General features: G+C 37.8%; 1 protein-coding gene across 5 annotated transcripts in view; it reads left to right on the plus strand.

Annotated features, from left to right (window-relative positions):
• The window catches only part of tab2 (TGF-beta activated kinase 1 (MAP3K7) binding protein 2), a 182,110-nt gene that overhangs the window by 81,510 nt on the left and 83,018 nt on the right, over positions 1 to 17,582 (plus strand). The window contains exon 3 of one of the 5 annotated variants that reach the window (XM_039747561.1): positions 8,699 to 8,760. The exons of the other annotated variants lie outside the window; for them this stretch is intronic. The gene's annotated coding sequence lies outside the window, so the exon portion shown is untranslated. The remainder of the gene's footprint in view (positions 1 to 8,698; positions 8,761 to 17,582) is intronic. 5 annotated transcript variants of the gene reach the window in all.

The following is a 17,582-nucleotide window of genomic DNA, read 5'->3' on the forward strand; positions in this document are numbered from 1 at the left end:
TCTGAATCTTCGGATGATGTTATGCACAGTTGATGATGATAGGTGCAAAGTCTTTGCAATTTTTCGCTGGGTAACACCTTTCTGATATTGCTCCACTATCTTTCTGCGCAACATTGTGGGAATTGGTGATCCTCTACCCATCTTGGCTTCTGAGAGACACTGCCACTCTGAGAAGCTCTTTTTATACCCAATCATGTTACCAATTGACCTAATTAGTGTTTATTGGTCTTCTAGCTCTTCATTCTGCTCAAATTTACTTTTTCCAGCCTCTTATTGCTACTTGTTCCAACTTTTTTGGGATTTGTTGACACTGTGAAATTTTTAATCAACATATTTTTCCTTTAAAATGATACATTTACTCGGATTAAACGTTTGATCTGTCATCTACGTTCTATTACAAATTAAATATTGACATTTGCCATCTCCACATCATTCCATTCAGTTTTTATTCACAATTTGTTTAGTGTCCCAACTTTTTTGGAATCCGGTTTGTAATAGCTGAGCTCAAGTGTTTATTTTTGTTTAATGAGGAAATGTGAATCGTGGAATATTATTCAAGACATTTTTCAAGATGCTTCTTCCTGGCACAGTACACTTAAATTTTTTTTCCTGTATTATAGACTCTGCTCTACATATTCCATCAGTGTTGTATCAGTTTGTTACATACTGTATTTAGACTGTTTTGTTGATGTTAAAAGTAATTCAGTTTTCTCAATAAAAATGTTGCTGCCAGTAGATATTTTGAAATTGTAGTAGTCTGAAGTTGTTTTGTAGTATTTTTTTTTTCTCTTTTGTTAAAGTGATTTCCCAGTACTGATGTGTAAAACTTATTGAGAGTTTTCTATCTATCTATCTATCTATCTATCTATCTATCTATCTATCTATCTATCTATCTATCTATCTATCTATCTATCTATTATGGAGAAAGTAAGCATGTCTCATTTCTTAGGTGACCTATTGAATAGAAATGTAGTTGATAGAATGAGATTTTCATTAAGGTGAGCTCGAAGTTGTCCTCCTTTTCTGATACATGACAATGCCTTGCTGGCTTTGAGTTTAATAATGTGTTGAGTTTGCCTAAGAAGTTATATAAGAGTGAAATTTATTACTAAGGAACATTCCTGTTTCGAATGAGATGAAAACTGATTAGGTGGATGTGCAGAAATTATTAAGGATAAAGACATATACCTGGAAATATGTCATATGTGATAATAAATGATTTAAGCTGATTTGGTCAGCAAAAGGTTAAAGGAAGCTTCACCCAAAAATGATATTAAAAATAAAAATGTTGCCCATTGTACTTTAGTGGTGGCCAAGAAAAATGTTTAAACTTATGTTTTCTTGAAGAAAGTTCATAAGAGAGATTGTTAAATGTTTACTTCCTGAATTATCAGCGGGTGTTTAAACAGGAAACTCAAGGAATCACAGGAGTGCGGTACAAATCTTTAAAAAGCCTATTGTTACTAAGCAACAATTTTAAATTCATATTTTCTTTTTCCAATTAAAAATGAAGGCTGCTGCACAAAAAAACAGCTCACTGTCCAAACTCAAATGGTGTTAGTTTTAATTCAAAGGACACAATCAAAAGGTCTGAATTCATTAAAGTAGCTTTTCTTGCCATCTCTGCCCATCTTTCTCAGTTTATTACTCCACTTTCTTTAACGTAAAGACTAATATTCCAATCGTCTCTCGTTCACTGATAAGACCATCTTCCATTTGCTGCTCTTTGGAAGTTTTCTGCAAAAAAGAGAGAGAGAGATATTCAAGTAGCCCTAGCGCCACACACTGGTTCAGCTACTGTAATACCTTACGTTAAAGAGCACTACAACTAAACCACTATATTGCTTAGAAAAGTAGGGGCTGAAAATATTGGTTTTGTGATCGGCCAATGTACCATTCATCGATCAAGTCTTTTCTTTTTTAGTAAGAATTGGCCAGATTAGATCGGTTGCCAATTGATCAGAGCATCCCTAATAATCATATTCCAAGTTTATTTTTTTTATTTTATATGTTTCAGCCATTTATCATCATGACATTAAAAAGGTTACACATTTATATTATACACACAAAGTAGGAATTTCATATAATTTAAATATTTTTTAAAAATATAATATAAAAATAAGTATATTACATTTATTTTATGGTAGGCTTAAAGACACTGAACTTAAAGAAAAGCTGTCTGATGGATGTAGTTTGTTGCTTTGTAGCTTATGTACATAATAAGCTTGAAGGAAACGATCATAAATATTTTGATTTTAAAAGAATATGGGTCTTAAGGTTACTGGGCTTTTGGATTTTCTGTTTGACTAAACTCTCTGCTGGGGATAAAGTATTGTTGAACTATTTGAGTTAGATTTATTTTTTTCCTTTATGTACAGGGCTCACATTGTATCGCCCTTGTTGAATGTGTGTGAGGCCTTCTTAGCTGGGAAAAATGCCAGGAGTTTTTAAAAATGTCCACTGCCAATGAGTTCTTTTATTTGTTTAAAGTTCAAGCATATCACAAGACAGTTAACTGATAGGTGTTGTATTCCTGTTTTTTATCAAGTCAATTTATTCCATTGTTGGAAAAGTGTTTAGTAACACACATATAGATTTAGTTTAACATGTTTGTGCCTTTTTCTGGTAACTGTATTATAGAAGTGATGTAAGATGTTAAATTTCAATTACTTAAAAACATAGAGTAAATGGCAATTAACAATTTAGCATGATTTATGCAATCCAAATAAAATGTAAATATTCGCACTTTTGTTTCTTAAGCAGACTTGTCATACTAAATTAGATGGATAGACAGAACGGCTACTGTTAGATTTTATGAGCTTTTTGATCAACCTGGGCAAATGTCAGACTTAAAATTGGTATGCATCAGTTTGATTCTTACAATATTGTCAAAGTACTGTGCATGTTTATTTTAACAAGTGAATTTGATATTGAAAATAGAATTGACACTAAATACACAAACAAGATATTAAGCCTTTACTTCTCTGGTAATACCTACTAAAATGGGGCATGCATAACTTTCTGGAATATATATTTTTGAATATTTCAGTAACTTATTTGCAGCAATTGAAAAAATGCTAAATTAAAAACTTTTCATCATAATTTGGCATAAAAAACTAAAAGGAATGCTCAGTGGTACCAGTACTACTCAATACCTATTACGCTATGAGGTTATTTTTTTATTTGTTTTTTTATGTATTACTTTGGACAATTAAGCTCATGCATAACCAGACACAGTGTCCTTATGTTCTGTTAACTTTGGCATATTTAAAGCTAAAACTGAACACCGTAGATATTACCTGTTCATTTTTATTAACAAAATGAAATTCTGTAGGCTTATTGTTCAGTAAGCATACTGAAATATATACTGTTCTCTTAAAATATATGCTTTTTTTAACTAATCTATATAATAAAAGCCCAGTGCGGTGTCCGTGTCCAGGACCGCGTTCCTTTTGGCTGTATAGCCGCCCCGTAGAAAAGCCCCAGTCCGTCCCCTCTCAGAATTCCTGCTTACTCCCTTCCGGTCTTTCCCCTTTCCTTTTATTTTTTCTGTTCCCGAAAATCTTCTCAAAACAAAAGTAAAGAAATAGACGGAGCGTCACATTAACGTCTTCTCCCCTCTGCCTAATAAATAATAAATAAAATTAAAAAAATCACGAAAGAAACAGAAACCACAACCTACCCTTACAGCGTCCACCGCGCTTCTGGCGTTACAGCCAAACATGCATGGTGTATGCATGATATGAGGTGTGACGCTAATTAACGCCCGTACTACAACAGATTATATTGTTCATAGGGATCAACTCTTTTGGGGAAGTTCATAACAAAAAAGAAAATTAAATTATAAATAACATGTGCACTCGAGTATTTCGAGCCCCGCGTCTCAGTTGGATAGTTCCCCTGGTCACCAATTCGTGTGTTTCACTATGCCCACTATGCCTTTCCATCTTCAGCTACCCATGTGCACTTGTAATGGAGGAGACTTTACGGAACAATGCCAAACGAACGCAACTAAACCTGCTGCTGCGAGAGAGGACACATTACAGCGTGATCACGAAGCAGAGAGGCAAAGGCATGACAGTCGCTCGCAAGAAATGGACACTCAGCATTCACACAGATTAGCTCAACGACGTGTCTCTGCCGCACAACGAAAGGCAACTGAAACCCCTACAGAGAGAGAAGACAGATTACGCCGTGATCGCAAAAGAAAGAGGCAAAAGCGTGCCAATGAGACACCCTACGAGAGGTCCTTACGATTGAGTCCTTCAACTGTGGTCATCCAATGTGCAGCGTAGCGCGCGCCAAGTTGCTAGTAAAATAAATATTTATCCATAATACGAAGGATATCCAGAAAAAAAGGTTACAAGTGCCCTGGAGGGTGCAGGGAATTTTATTTTTTCGAAGGTTTGGCATACCTGCGTGTAGGGGGGTCCTAACGGTCAAAATAAGGCCGGGACCGCGTCAGTCACTTGTGAAATGTCATCACAGCAAGTGAGTTCGTCAACCTCTGCTGAGGCCGTTTGCTCCACCTACCGCCGATGCGAGATTCGTTTGGTCATCAAGTTCCTCACTTTGTGTCGCGAATCTGCAGCCGAGATCCATCGTCAGCTTGTGGAAACTTATGGACCTGAGATAATGTCACATCAGCATGTTTAGAACATTAGAACAATCTAGACGAGAACCGGCCATTCAGCCCAACAAAGCTCGTCAGTCCTATCCACTTGTTTCCTCCAAGAAAAAATCAAGTCTAGTTTTGAAAGTCCCTAACGTCTTACTGTCTACCACACTACTTGGTAGCTTATTCCAAGTGTCTATCGTTCTTTGTGTAAAGAAAAACTTCCTAATGTTTGTGCGAAATTTACCCTTAACAAGTTTCCAACTGTGTCCCCATGTTCTTGATGAGCTCATTTTAAAATACCAGTCTCGATCCACTGTACTAATTCCCTTCATAATTTTAAACACTTCAATCATGTCACCTCTTAATCTTCTTTTGCTTAAACTGTAAAGGCTCAGCTCTTTTAATCTTTCCTCATCATTCAACCCCTGTAGACCTGGAATCAGCCTAGTCTCTTCTCTGGACCTTTTCTAGTGCTGCTATGTCCTTTTGTAGCCTGGAGACCAAAACTGCACACAGTACTCAAGATGAGGCCTCACCAGTGCATTATAAAGGTTGAGCATAACCTCCTTGGACTTGTACTCCACAGATCGTGCTATATAACCTAACATTCTGTTAGCCTTCTTAATGGCTTCTGAACACTGTTGGGAAGTTGATAGCTTGGAGTCCACTATGACTCCTAAATCCTTCTCATAAGGTGTACTCTCGATTTTCCGACCGCCCATTTTGTATTCAAACCTAATATTTTTACTTCCTATGTGTAATACTTTACATTTACTGACATTAAATTTCATCTGCCACAAATCTGCCCAAGCCTGTATGCTATCCAAGTCCTTCTGTAATGATATAACGGATTCCAAATTATCTGCTAATCCACCTATCTTGGTATCATCTGCAAACTTAACCAGCTTGTTACTTATATTCCTATCTAAATCATTTATATATATTAAAAATAGCAGCGGCCCTAGCACTGACCCCTGTGGAACACCACTCATAACATCGCCAGTTCTGATGAGGTTCCTCGCACCATCACCCTCTGCTTCCTGTGTCTGAGCCAATTCTGCACCCATCTAAAAACATCACCCTGAACTCCCACTTCTTTTAACTTGATGCCCAACCTCTCATGTGGCACCTTATCAAATGCTTTCTGAAAGTCCAGATAAATAATATCATAAGCTCCACTTTGATCGTATCCTTTTGTTGCCTCCTCATAGAATTCCAACATGTTAGTAAAACACGACCTCCCTCTTCTGAACCCATGCTGACTGTTCAGAATAACTCCTGTCCTTGCCATGTGTTGCTCAATCTTATCCTTAATAATTCCTTCCATTAATTTTCCTGTGATGCTTGTTAAGCTTACTGGCCTATAGTTGCTTGGATCTGCCCTGTCACCCTTTTATATAATGGGATGATATTTGCCATTTTCCAGTCCTTTGGAATCTCTCCAGTGCACAGTGACTTCCTAAAAATATGTGTCAAGGGTTTATATATGTACTCACTAGCCTCCTTAAGAACACGAGGATAAATATTATCTGGGCCTGGTGATTTGTTTGATTTCATCTTATTTAATCTGAGCAGCACTTCTCCCTCTACAATTTCCAAATCCCTCAGTACCTCCTTAGTAGTTGCATATACCTCTGGGAGGTTATCCACTTGCTCACTTGTAAACACCTCAGAAAAATGTAAGTTTAGGGCATCTGCTATTTCATTGTCTGTATCTTTTAATTCCCTTTACTATTCCTGATGAACTTGACCTCCTCTTTAACTGTTCTTTTACTACTAAAATACTGAAAGAATCTCTTGGGGTCTTCTTTCGCCTTATCTGCTATATTCCTCTCCAACTGTCTTTTAGCCTCTCTGATATCCTTCTTAATGGTTGCCCTCATTTTCTCATACGCGCTACGGTTCTCTTTGCAGTCATTAGTCTTATATGCCTTATACAGCAGTTTTTTCCTTTGCAACTTCTTTTTTAAATCTTTATTAATCCATCGTGGAGTTTTTTTTAGTTTCCTATTACTTCCAAATTTAGGTATGTATCTGTCCTGCATTACATGTAAAACATTTTTAAACCTGTTCCACTGCTCCTCGACTGTCTCCACATTTAAAAGCTTATCCCAGTCTATCCTACTTAGACTTTGTCGCATCTGCTCAAAATTAGCCGTACCAAAGTTCATCTTAACAATTTTAGTCTTTGCATCTGCACTCTTACAGAATACTGAGAATTGTATTACATTATGGTCATTATGGTGGGTTAGGTCGTTCAAAGAAGATCGCACTGACACTCATGACGAAGAAAGGAGTGGGAGTCCATCTCTCGTTTCAGAAGAGCTTCTGCAGCAAGTTGATGAAAAAATTCGCAGTGATCGTCGTGTGACGATTGACACCCTTCATGAAATGTTCCCACACATCTCACAAAGTCTCATGGGTGAAATTGTCTCAGAAAAATTTGATTACAGGAAGCTGAGTGCAAGATAGGTGCCAAAAATGTTGACTCCAGAACATCGCCAAAATCGCGTTTTGGCTGCACGTGAGTTTCTTCAGCGTTATGAAATCAAGGGTGAAGCGTTCCTTGACTCTATTGTGACTGGAGACGAAACTTGGGTATGTCACTATACTCCTGAGTCCAAATGACAGTCCCAACAATGGCGCCATACCCATTCCCCATCAGCCAAAAAATTAAAAGTTCAGTTTTCAGAGCGGAAGATTATGGCATCTGTCTTTTGGGACAGAAAAGGGGTTTTGTTGGTGGATTTCATGGCCAAAGGGACTACTATCAATGCTGAAACATATTGTGAGACCCTAAAAAAATTGAAAAAAAAGATTAAAGACAAAAGGAGGGGAATGCTGACTCGTGGTGTGTCCCTCCTTCACGACAACGCCAGACCCCATTCTGCTCGTGTGACTCAGGACCTGCTTGTGTCCTTTGGATGGGATATTGTTACCCACCCACCCTATTCCCCGTACCTTGCGCCCTCAGATTTTCATCTTTTCATCAAACTGAAAGAATTGTTGGGTGGGAAACATTTTTCCAACGCTGAGGAGGTGAAGGAGACAGTGGAGAAGTGGCTTTCGGAGGTGGAGCAGAGCGTATTCGACGAGGGTATAAAAAAGCTGGTGCCCAGGCTGAAGAAGTGCATCGAAGTTGACTGCGATTATGTTGAGAAATAAACACATATTTTGGAACATACCCTGTAAATTTGGATGAAATATATTCATTTTTCGATTTTTAACAGCTGTTGTAACCTTTTTTTCTGGATATCCCTTGTATATATGGCATAAATGATTATGAAATAAAATGTTTCACTTAATTACAAGCTGTCATATTGTTAAATTTCTTCTGTAATATAATTGTCTGAATCTGAAGCTTAATGTTAAAAAAATAGTGTTTTCCATTTACACACACACACACAGGTTGAATCCCATTATAGAGAATACCAAAGTAACAATTTTCAGAATAACATTCTTTTTGTGGGCCCAGAATACTTGTTTTAATGAAATGTAAATCTCAGTATAACAAATGATTTTTTTCAACCACAAATGGCCACAGAAGAAGATAATGCGATGATAAAAAATACTTAATGCCGCTCTTACATTTTCCACACCATATCACAGGAAACCTGCAATTGATTGTCTCAGAGAGGGAGACAGTCTGTTGCGAAATTTCTCATCTTGGGCAGTCTCAGCAAGCATGTATGCATAACGTGATACACACAGCCAAATTCTGAGCTACTGATCCACCCAGCATCCATGATGGTAGTTATGTTGTGTGAGGATACCATACTGTTCAATTTTCATAGTACTTCTCAAAGTTTTCTTTGAGAGGAACAAAAAAAGAAAGTGAGAAATGGCATCAGTTTACACTGAAAGAAGAATTAACAATCCTGGAAAAAGTTGATTCTGGGATGAAGAAAAATGACGTGGCGAAAATATTTTGGAATTGCACCTTCACCCTCATGTAACAACTCATTTTCATTCTGTATTTTCATACCTGTATTTCTATTTTTAATAAAATTGCATCTAACGTCTAATTTTCAAATGAATTATTTTTGCAGTTTAAGAATCGCTGTTTTTTTTTATATACAGGTTTTGTCAAACTTGGTCACAGAGTTGCATGAAAGACAGGAAGATGAGTCCAGGTTTTCAAGGTAAATACAGGTACTCTGTTACTGTATAAAGGAGGGTACAGTCTCACAACTTCATTCAGAATAGGAGCTATTAGGAGCTGGGGATGGGAAATCGTCCTGCTTTAGCTCCCAACACTAGCAGCTTAGAATCACCACTGTGGCAGACATGGTCTGGAGAAGAGAGATCAGTAGAGTGTGAGGAAGGGCAGATCAAAGCCCAATGTTAAACATTGTGCAACAAGCATGGTATACGGTATCCCTGATCCTGCAGAGGACAACCAGTTGCTTTGCCCTTGCACTGTTTACCAGATGCAGTAGTGCAGCTACAGAGCTGTCCTTGTGCCACTGCCATTAGACACGGCAAATCGCTGGCAGCCCTGGTCACAATACTATACATATTTTCTCTATATTCGTTATAGCGAAATTTCAGTTATAATGAAATATTTTTATGGTCCCATGAGTTTCATTATAACAGGATTCCATTTGTGTGTTTGTGTTTTCTTTTTTTTTTTTTTCTTCTGTTTTGCATTTGTTCCTCACCTTTGGTATTGATATCTTCTTCTTCTTTTGGCTGCTCCTGTTAGGGGTCGCCACAGCGGATCATCATTTTCTATATCTTTATGTCCTGCATCTTGTTCTGTTACACCCATCACCTGCATGTGCTCTCTCACCACATCCATAAACCTTCTCTAAGGCCTTCCTCTTTTTCTCTTCCCTGGGAGCTCTATCCTTAGCATCCTTCTCCCAATATACCCAGCATCTCTCCTCTGCACATGTCCAAACCAGCGCAATCTCGCCTCTCTGACTTTGTCTCCCAATCGTTCAACTTGAGCCGACCCTCTAATGTACTCATTTCTAATCCTATCCATCCTCGTCACACCCAATGCATATCTTAGCATCTTTAACTCTGCTACCTCCAGCTCTGTCTCCTGCTTTCTGGTCAGTGCCACCGTCTCCAATGCATATAACATAGCTGGTGTCACTACCGTCCTATAGACCTTCCCTTTCACTCTTGCTGATATCCGTCTGTCACAAATCACTCCTGATACTCTTCTCCACCCATTCCATCCTGCCTACACTCTCTTTTCCACCTCTCTTCCACATTTCCCATTACTCTTTACTGTTGATCCCAAGTATTTAAACTCATCCACCTTTGCCAATTCTACTCCCTGCATCCTCACCATTCCCTTGACCTCCCTCTCATTTACACACATATATTCTGTCTTGTTCCTACTGACCTTCTCCACTCCTCAGGCATCCTCTCACTTTCCAAGATTCCATTAAACAATCTGGTTAAAAACTCCACTGCCATCTCTCCTAAACACCTCCATGCTTCCACAGGATGTCATCTGGACCAACGGCTTTTCCATTCTTCATCCTCTTCATAGCTGTCCTTACTTCCTCCTTGGTAATCCATTGCACATCCTGATTCACTATTTCCACATCATGCAGCCTCTTCTCTCTGTCTCGTTCTCTTCATTCATGAGACTCTCAAAGTTCTTCTTCCATCTGCTCAACACATTCTCCTCGCTTGTGAGTATGTTTCCATCTTTATCCTTTATTACCCTAACCTGCTACACATCCTTCCCAGCTCAGTCCCTCTGTCTAGCCAATCGATAGAGGTCCTTTTCTCCCTCCTTAGTGTCCAACCTCTCATACAACTCATCATGCACCTTTTCTTTAGCCTTTGCCACCCCTCTCTTCACCTTGCACCTTATCTCCTTATACTCTTTTTCTTTCCTCAATACAAACTCTAACTTGTAGTATAAGAAATATTTTAATGAAAGGTTATTTTTAAGCCACAGATGTTGAAAGGATTTGAATGCTGGCATTTCTCAGGTTACAGCAATTCCACAGATACTAACAAGGACATAAAACACCCCAATTGTGATATAGCAGCTTCATTTTCTTTTACGTACAAAATAAGCAGACTAATTTTGACATGAATGGGTACATAGACCCCGTCACTAATGGTATAATTCTGCTTATTTCAGACTTACCATTTTCAATCATTTTGATTGTTTCATTGAATGTAACAGGTAGAACATGCAGTAACCTAAGTGATAGGTAAGCAGCTCGATCGGAAGCTAGCTATTTAGTTGGAGCAGTATAAACTGTTGCTTGTAATTCCCAGAATCCTGAGTACATTTCCTAGCTGTGCCTAGCTACAAAAAGGGGGAAAATATGATTCCTCAGCAAATACAGCATATGTCACTAACTGTAGCCAAGATAACGTGCAACTACACAATAAGCTCTATCACAAGTAAACAGCTGTGTGCTCAGAAGAGGAGAGGTAGAACCATGTTTGTAATTACCAGAGTCCTAAGTACACATCCCAACCATGCTGTCTCAAGGAGCACCGCATCTGAAATGGGCAAATGACACTCTTGGCAATATCCATAGAACCGTCAATGCTGAAGGATCACTTGTTAGTTAGGAGTGGCTGTTTGTGCCATCATTATGCATTTCCAAGCTCAATACATTTTGTTCATATAGCCCTCTTCCCATGCTTACAGCAATTCACAGAAACTGAGAAAGATAACAGGGCATATATAACACTGAATACAAATATCTGCATAAAACATGAGTTTGGGGCACAACAAGATTGCAGTGATACAGGAGGTTGCTGCTGTATTTCAGTGCAAGCCAATTTAAAGCTTTTTAGGTTGTTAATAAAACATCATATTCTATCCTGTAGGATACAGAGAGTTGGAAAAGTAGGAGCAGGATGGGGTGTGATGTGCTCAGTGTTTAACTCAGCTTTAACTCAACTAGAGCTCTGATAAAAGCTTAGAAGGAGCACTTGCCTGTGAACGTCGTCAGGGTGGGAAGTAATAAAAATATGGTTGAGTTTCTCTGCATTAGAAATGGAGAGGAGTGATTGACCAAAAGATATGCTATAAGAATAGAACTAAGAACGTTAAAGTGGTTTATGTGCATAGAATAATAAAGAGAGGAATCAAAAATAACACCAAGATTTCTAGCAAAAGGTCTAATGATATAACCTAGAGTAAGTCAAAAGGAGCTCATTTTCTTAAGTTTGGATTTAGTGCTACTTAGTATTACTTCAATTATATTGTTTTTTAAAGAGTTATATTCCATCCATGTTTTAATTTCACTGAGGCATGTTATGAGCTAAGCAAACTCTGAACTTTCACTGGGAACACTGAAATAGATCTGAGTATCCTCTGCAAAAAATAACCCAGTCCAAAACTACGAATAAGGCAGGGTTTATACTTCACGCGATTCATGCTCCAGAGGATACTCCTGCTATGCAAGGGTTTTACTGTTTATACTTGTGCGCGTACTTTATGTAAATCTGGAGGAATCCACCAGGTGGCAGTGCAAGATATTATCACTGTGAGAACAGTTTCGTCTTCACTGTGTTGTGAATTGCCTGGAACACCCATTAAATTCGATGACACCTTACCGCAATATTTCTGAAAAGGATGTTTTAATGATTAATTCCATCAATCCAGGGATGTGTGCATTCCAGCTAACATTGGACACGAGGCAGAAACAATCCCTGGATGAGGCATCAGCTCATCGCAAGGTGAATACAAGCACTCACATACACATTTTAGTGTCACCAAATCTGCATATCTTTGGAAGAAAACCGGAGGACACTGTGGAAACCCAGCAGGAAAACCTGTAAACTCCAGGCAGGGAATATCCGCGCCGTGACTCTATGCAAGATGGCAGCACACTGTGTCACCCCATGTGTGTAATTATTAACAGTGTTCATTATTTAAACAAAATTAACAATTTATCTGTAAAATGTAACGTACATACTTTAATGCATTTCATCATGAAAGTGATATCAAGTATAAATCTATGGATTCTCAATGTGCAGAGAGTTGAAATATCATACATTTAATGTATTCAGTGGGAACTTTTGGCACCCATGATGTGTGCACGTATGCATTCTGAATGTGAAGTATAAACGAGCCCTAACATGGCCAAGACTGAAGCATGTAGATAGAGAACAGCGCAGGGCTGATATAAGTAGAGAATGGATTTGTGTTAGTTGAATAATTTTTTTTTTATTATTATCATGGAAATATTGAAGGTATTTTTCACAGGATTCATTGTATGAAGTAATCAGGCCAGATGCAGGTAAAGTAGAAAGAAAAACTTCAGGTTAGCACAGCCACTCTCTATTATTGTGCCCACAGTGTGTATTCTTAACTGCAGTTAATGCATCTCTGAGCACAGTGAGGCCAGTCTTTCTTAACAGTATCTCAAGCTTTCATAATTTGTAATTCAGAAATACACCATGGAGCTGAATGATTTAAGGAAACTCCCTTGTGTTTTAAAGGAGCTGTTTTATGTATTGCTGAATGAAAGGCTGTTATAGTGGTCAACAAGACTATCTAAAAGGATGTAATAGGGGAAGACAGGAAAAGATCAGAACTTAATCTAGCAAGGATAGAGGGACAAATGTTTTTAATGTTTCTGAAAGATATTTGACATTTACATTTAAGAGTAGGAAGAGACATTGAGACAGTAAAAAGCACTGCTTTATAGTCCGAGAGGCCCAAATAAGTGTAATGTTGTGCCAACAGATAATCCAAATGTACAGACCCGATCTAATATGTGACAACCAAAGTGTTAGGAAATTCGGCACGCTGCACTGCATCCAGTCAAAATGGTCCAGTAAGGATAGGAATTAATTTATCTGCTTACATATAAGACTGTTATTAAAATTACCTACCAGAATAACTTTTGGTAATGAGAATTAATGCAGCATTCTATTTGAAGTGGGAAGTTGGAATTTTCCACTGGAACAGCCACTTAAGTCGGATTTCCAACTCAGATATTTGGGTCTGGTATGTTAAGTGTGTGCTTGCCTGATTTCTGATCGTACACCACAAACTTTATTCAAAGCTATATTATACTTTTCATTAGCACCACTGTCTATTTGTATCTCATTGAATGCAGTCGTACACACAGTACTGTCCAACTTCTCTCTGTGAACATGTTGCTATAGCATTTGGATACACAAAATACCACCTATTACATTGTTAGCAACTGTTATTTTTTTCCAATGAACCAAGCACAAAAATGGTTTCCCTGGACATGTCCTTATTGGTTTTCCAAATGTTTAATTGCTTCAACATCTGACTGTCAAGGTAAATGGAGCACAGTATTAACCTATTTAGTAATTCAGTTAGATCATATTAAAAAAGACCCATTATATTTTGGGGATGATAGAAAACAACAAGTAAGATGGGACCAGACAGTAAAGCCTCTTTGTCTTGAGCTGCATGCCTCTTTAAATTAAACATACCAATATTATGTTGCCTTGATTACAGGCACAAACTCCTTTGGATTTTGCCAAGTTTCAGTTAAACATAACGTATCAAGGTTACAGTCGGTGATGAATTTTTGACAGTACCATTATTCCCAAAAACCTGTGTAAGATAGCATATTCAGGTGATCTACAGAGTAAATATTTTGGGTGCCACAGAGTACCAATGTGTTTTTGGCACTTTCTGACCATTTACTCTGGACAAATTGTTTAATATGCAGTTTATTGTGAGAATATTTTATAGTAGTACTTATTTGAGACTAGCAAACTGACTAAAGAGCAGCACAACAGAGTGGGAATGCAAAATAGGTGGTTGGGAACACAGTTGAGCAGTGACAACAGCGCAGCAAGAGTCTGGAAGAAATACAAACTAGTGATGCACCGATATGGAAATTCTGGGTGATACCAATAACTAATATGCTTTTGTCCATCTTTGCCAATACCGATAACCAATATATATATATATATATATATATATATATATATATATATATATATATATATATATATATATATATATATATATATATATATATATTTTTTTTAATTCAGTTATGAATGTTTTAGGTATGATGAAAATATATTACGCATTTTCAAAGAAACAACAGTAGCGTGTGAAACAGAATTTTACAGCTGAATTCTATGCTCTTCTTTGCTATATAAGCAGCCAGTACTTTATGCAGGGGAAAAAGAGCAATAGAAAAAATACTCCAGGTCATGTACAAAAATCTGCTTAACATACACATTCTGAGTAACTTAAGCACATCAAGCCACCATGCCATTACATAACCTGGTATTGGGTATATTAACAAAAAAAGAAGGAATATTCTTTGTACTATAATCAGGCATATATTCCTTTAAGTAAAACTAAAATAAAGGGTACAATGAGGCCAGTAACCCTGGACTTAAGTTGGCTTCTTTAAAAGTACAAATGTTTTTTCTTAACACAAACAAGCATTGCTGCCTTTTCATCAGCAAGCCTGTTTCTCTTTTCATTTACTAAATTTTAACCCAGCTGAAAAAAGGCGTTCACTGTCTACAGTGGTACAAGGTGCCGATAGGTACTTGATCGCTGCCTTGGCCAAGGATGGAAAATGGGCTGCATTGCTTTTCCAATATTGGAGGGCACAGTTATTTCTGGAGATAGGGGGCTTGCTGAGATAGTTATTCAGCTGAAAAAAATAAGTTTACAAACGTTTACCTATATTATAAAAAAAAATAAATTATTATTAGGTTGACCAGATTTGTGGTAAAGAAAAACGGGACAACCACCTGTACCAACCACCGCCATTAATAAAAAACTTGTGATGTTGAAAGCTTGATATATAATGATTTGGGTCATATAAAGGGCATTCTGTATACATTGTGATGCGGATGCACTTTTAAGAGATACAGCACAAGCTGTTTCAAAATGAAACACTTTCTAACGCAGGTGTACCTTGAAATTTTGAGAGACTGCTGTATATTTAAGGGTGATTTTGTCTTAAAGTAATGCTTACATTAAAACTGGAATAAATCTTGTCTTAAAATCTTTTACAGTTTAGACACAGGAGACATATCTTTCACAATGTACATAACTTGAAGTTGCATTCTACCATGCAGGCGAACATGTTCCTCCTTTTAGCTAAGTGCCCACTAAAATAAATTTTTTCCACTAATTTTCCACAGCTACTCAACTATCTACTATAGAAAAACCCACTAACTGTGCCGCTGCAATGACAGGTTTGTAGGCAATCTGGCAAACATAAATAGTAAAAACCTGACAAAAAAAGCAAGGTGATGCTTTTAACGTGTTCCTTTTCTTCTCAGCTAATGTTTGCAGAGCAGTTTGCCTTGCACTCTTAAGTTATACACAGTCACAGCAAGTCACCTTGTAAGTTTCCGGTAAATACAGAATGATACTGATTGGATATTTGGAACCTGCAGTGTATGGTTAGTGTTTAAAAGAAAAAATGAATCCGTAACGGTGTTTTTTTCCCCATTCGGGATGTCTGGTCAGCCTAATTAGTATGATTATTGTTAATTTTATAATCCTGTTATTTTACCTCGGTGGCAGTCGAATATGGTTTTGCAGCCACATATGAATTTTCTTCAAGAATTTCTGCATACATCTCCATCAATGAAGCAGCAACATCTCTCCATGCAATTCTTTTTCTCTTGTGGTTCGCTGTTGCTTTCACCATCTCCTTCACCAGCTGATATCTCAACCGGCTGTTTCTGAAGTGCTTCTTGCACTTTTTTTTTGGTATCTTGGTCAAAAAATCGATCTTTATACCGTGGGTCAAGGACAATTGATAGATAGTATAGTGGCTCGGAGAATGCACTACTGAAGCATTTTATGACAGCCTCCAAAAGTGTGGTTTTCACCATCTGAACTCCGTAATCTGTCTTACCACACTTTTTATGCAGACGTGTATGCGCTTCAACCGACGGAATCACGTCTGCAATTGTAGATGAATGCGCGATTATGTCTTCAGTAAGTTGCTCGAATGGTTCGAGTAGAGTAATGATGTTTTCCATAAGTCCCCACTGATACGTAAGAGAGTCAAAAAGCTCTTATTCAGCACTATATGCAGCAAGAGTGCACTTCTGATCAACAAGACTTTTCAGGATATAATTCGTGCTGTTCCAATGAGTATGAACTTCCTGCTGAAGCATTCTTGTTGGGGTACCAAGGTCTGTTTGTATTTCCCTCAGCCTCGAAATAGTGAGCTGTGAGTGCTTAAAATGAGTAACTATTCACTTCAACAATGGCAACACAGTCTGAGATGCTTCTCTGGCTCAATAAGCCTTCATTTACAGCAAGCTGCAAAGTATGAACCTTGCAGCTTAAACTTTTAATGCCACTTTCTTCCATAGCTTTTGCCATATTGCGAGCGTTGTCACGAAGAACAATGTGCACATTACTTTTTGAAATGTTCCACTTCGCTAACATGGAATCGAAAGCTTGTGCAATAAAAGTTCCAGAATGAGAACCGGAAAACTCTTTAGCATGCATCACCACTCTTTTTGACTCAAAATTGTCATCAATCCAGTGTGCCGTTAGACTTAATATGCTCATGCGGCTGACCTCTGAGCTCCACATATCTGTAGTGAAGCTAATGTTAGTGGCATTGTTTCTTATAAGCTCGTGGATATGAGTAGCAATCACATCATATAATGTAGGCAGTGAGACATCTGCAAAGTATTGCTGGCTTAGAAGAATGTAGCAAGGTTCTAAATGATTTAGTAACTGATGAAATCCCTTGTCCTCAACTAGGGAAAAATGCTGGTCATCGAGTGCGATCATTTCCATTATTTTAGTAGTTATGCCTTCAGCTCTGGTGCTGTCTTCATGAAATGTCTTTACTTTTTGAAGGGTTTGCTGCATAAGGCTAACGCTAGTGAGCCTGGCAGCGTGTGATTTAATTTTCGTTTTGGTAGCATTATCTGCTAGAAATTCCATGTATAATTCGTTATGGTGGTCCTTCAGATAGGTAATTAAATTTGTGGCATTGAAAGATTTAATTCTGCTGCCTCCTCGCATTATCTC

Source organism: Polypterus senegalus, chromosome 3, assembly GCF_016835505.1.
Source record: "Polypterus senegalus isolate Bchr_013 chromosome 3, ASM1683550v1, whole genome shotgun sequence".
Taxonomy (NCBI): Eukaryota; Metazoa; Chordata; class Cladistia; order Polypteriformes; family Polypteridae; genus Polypterus; species Polypterus senegalus.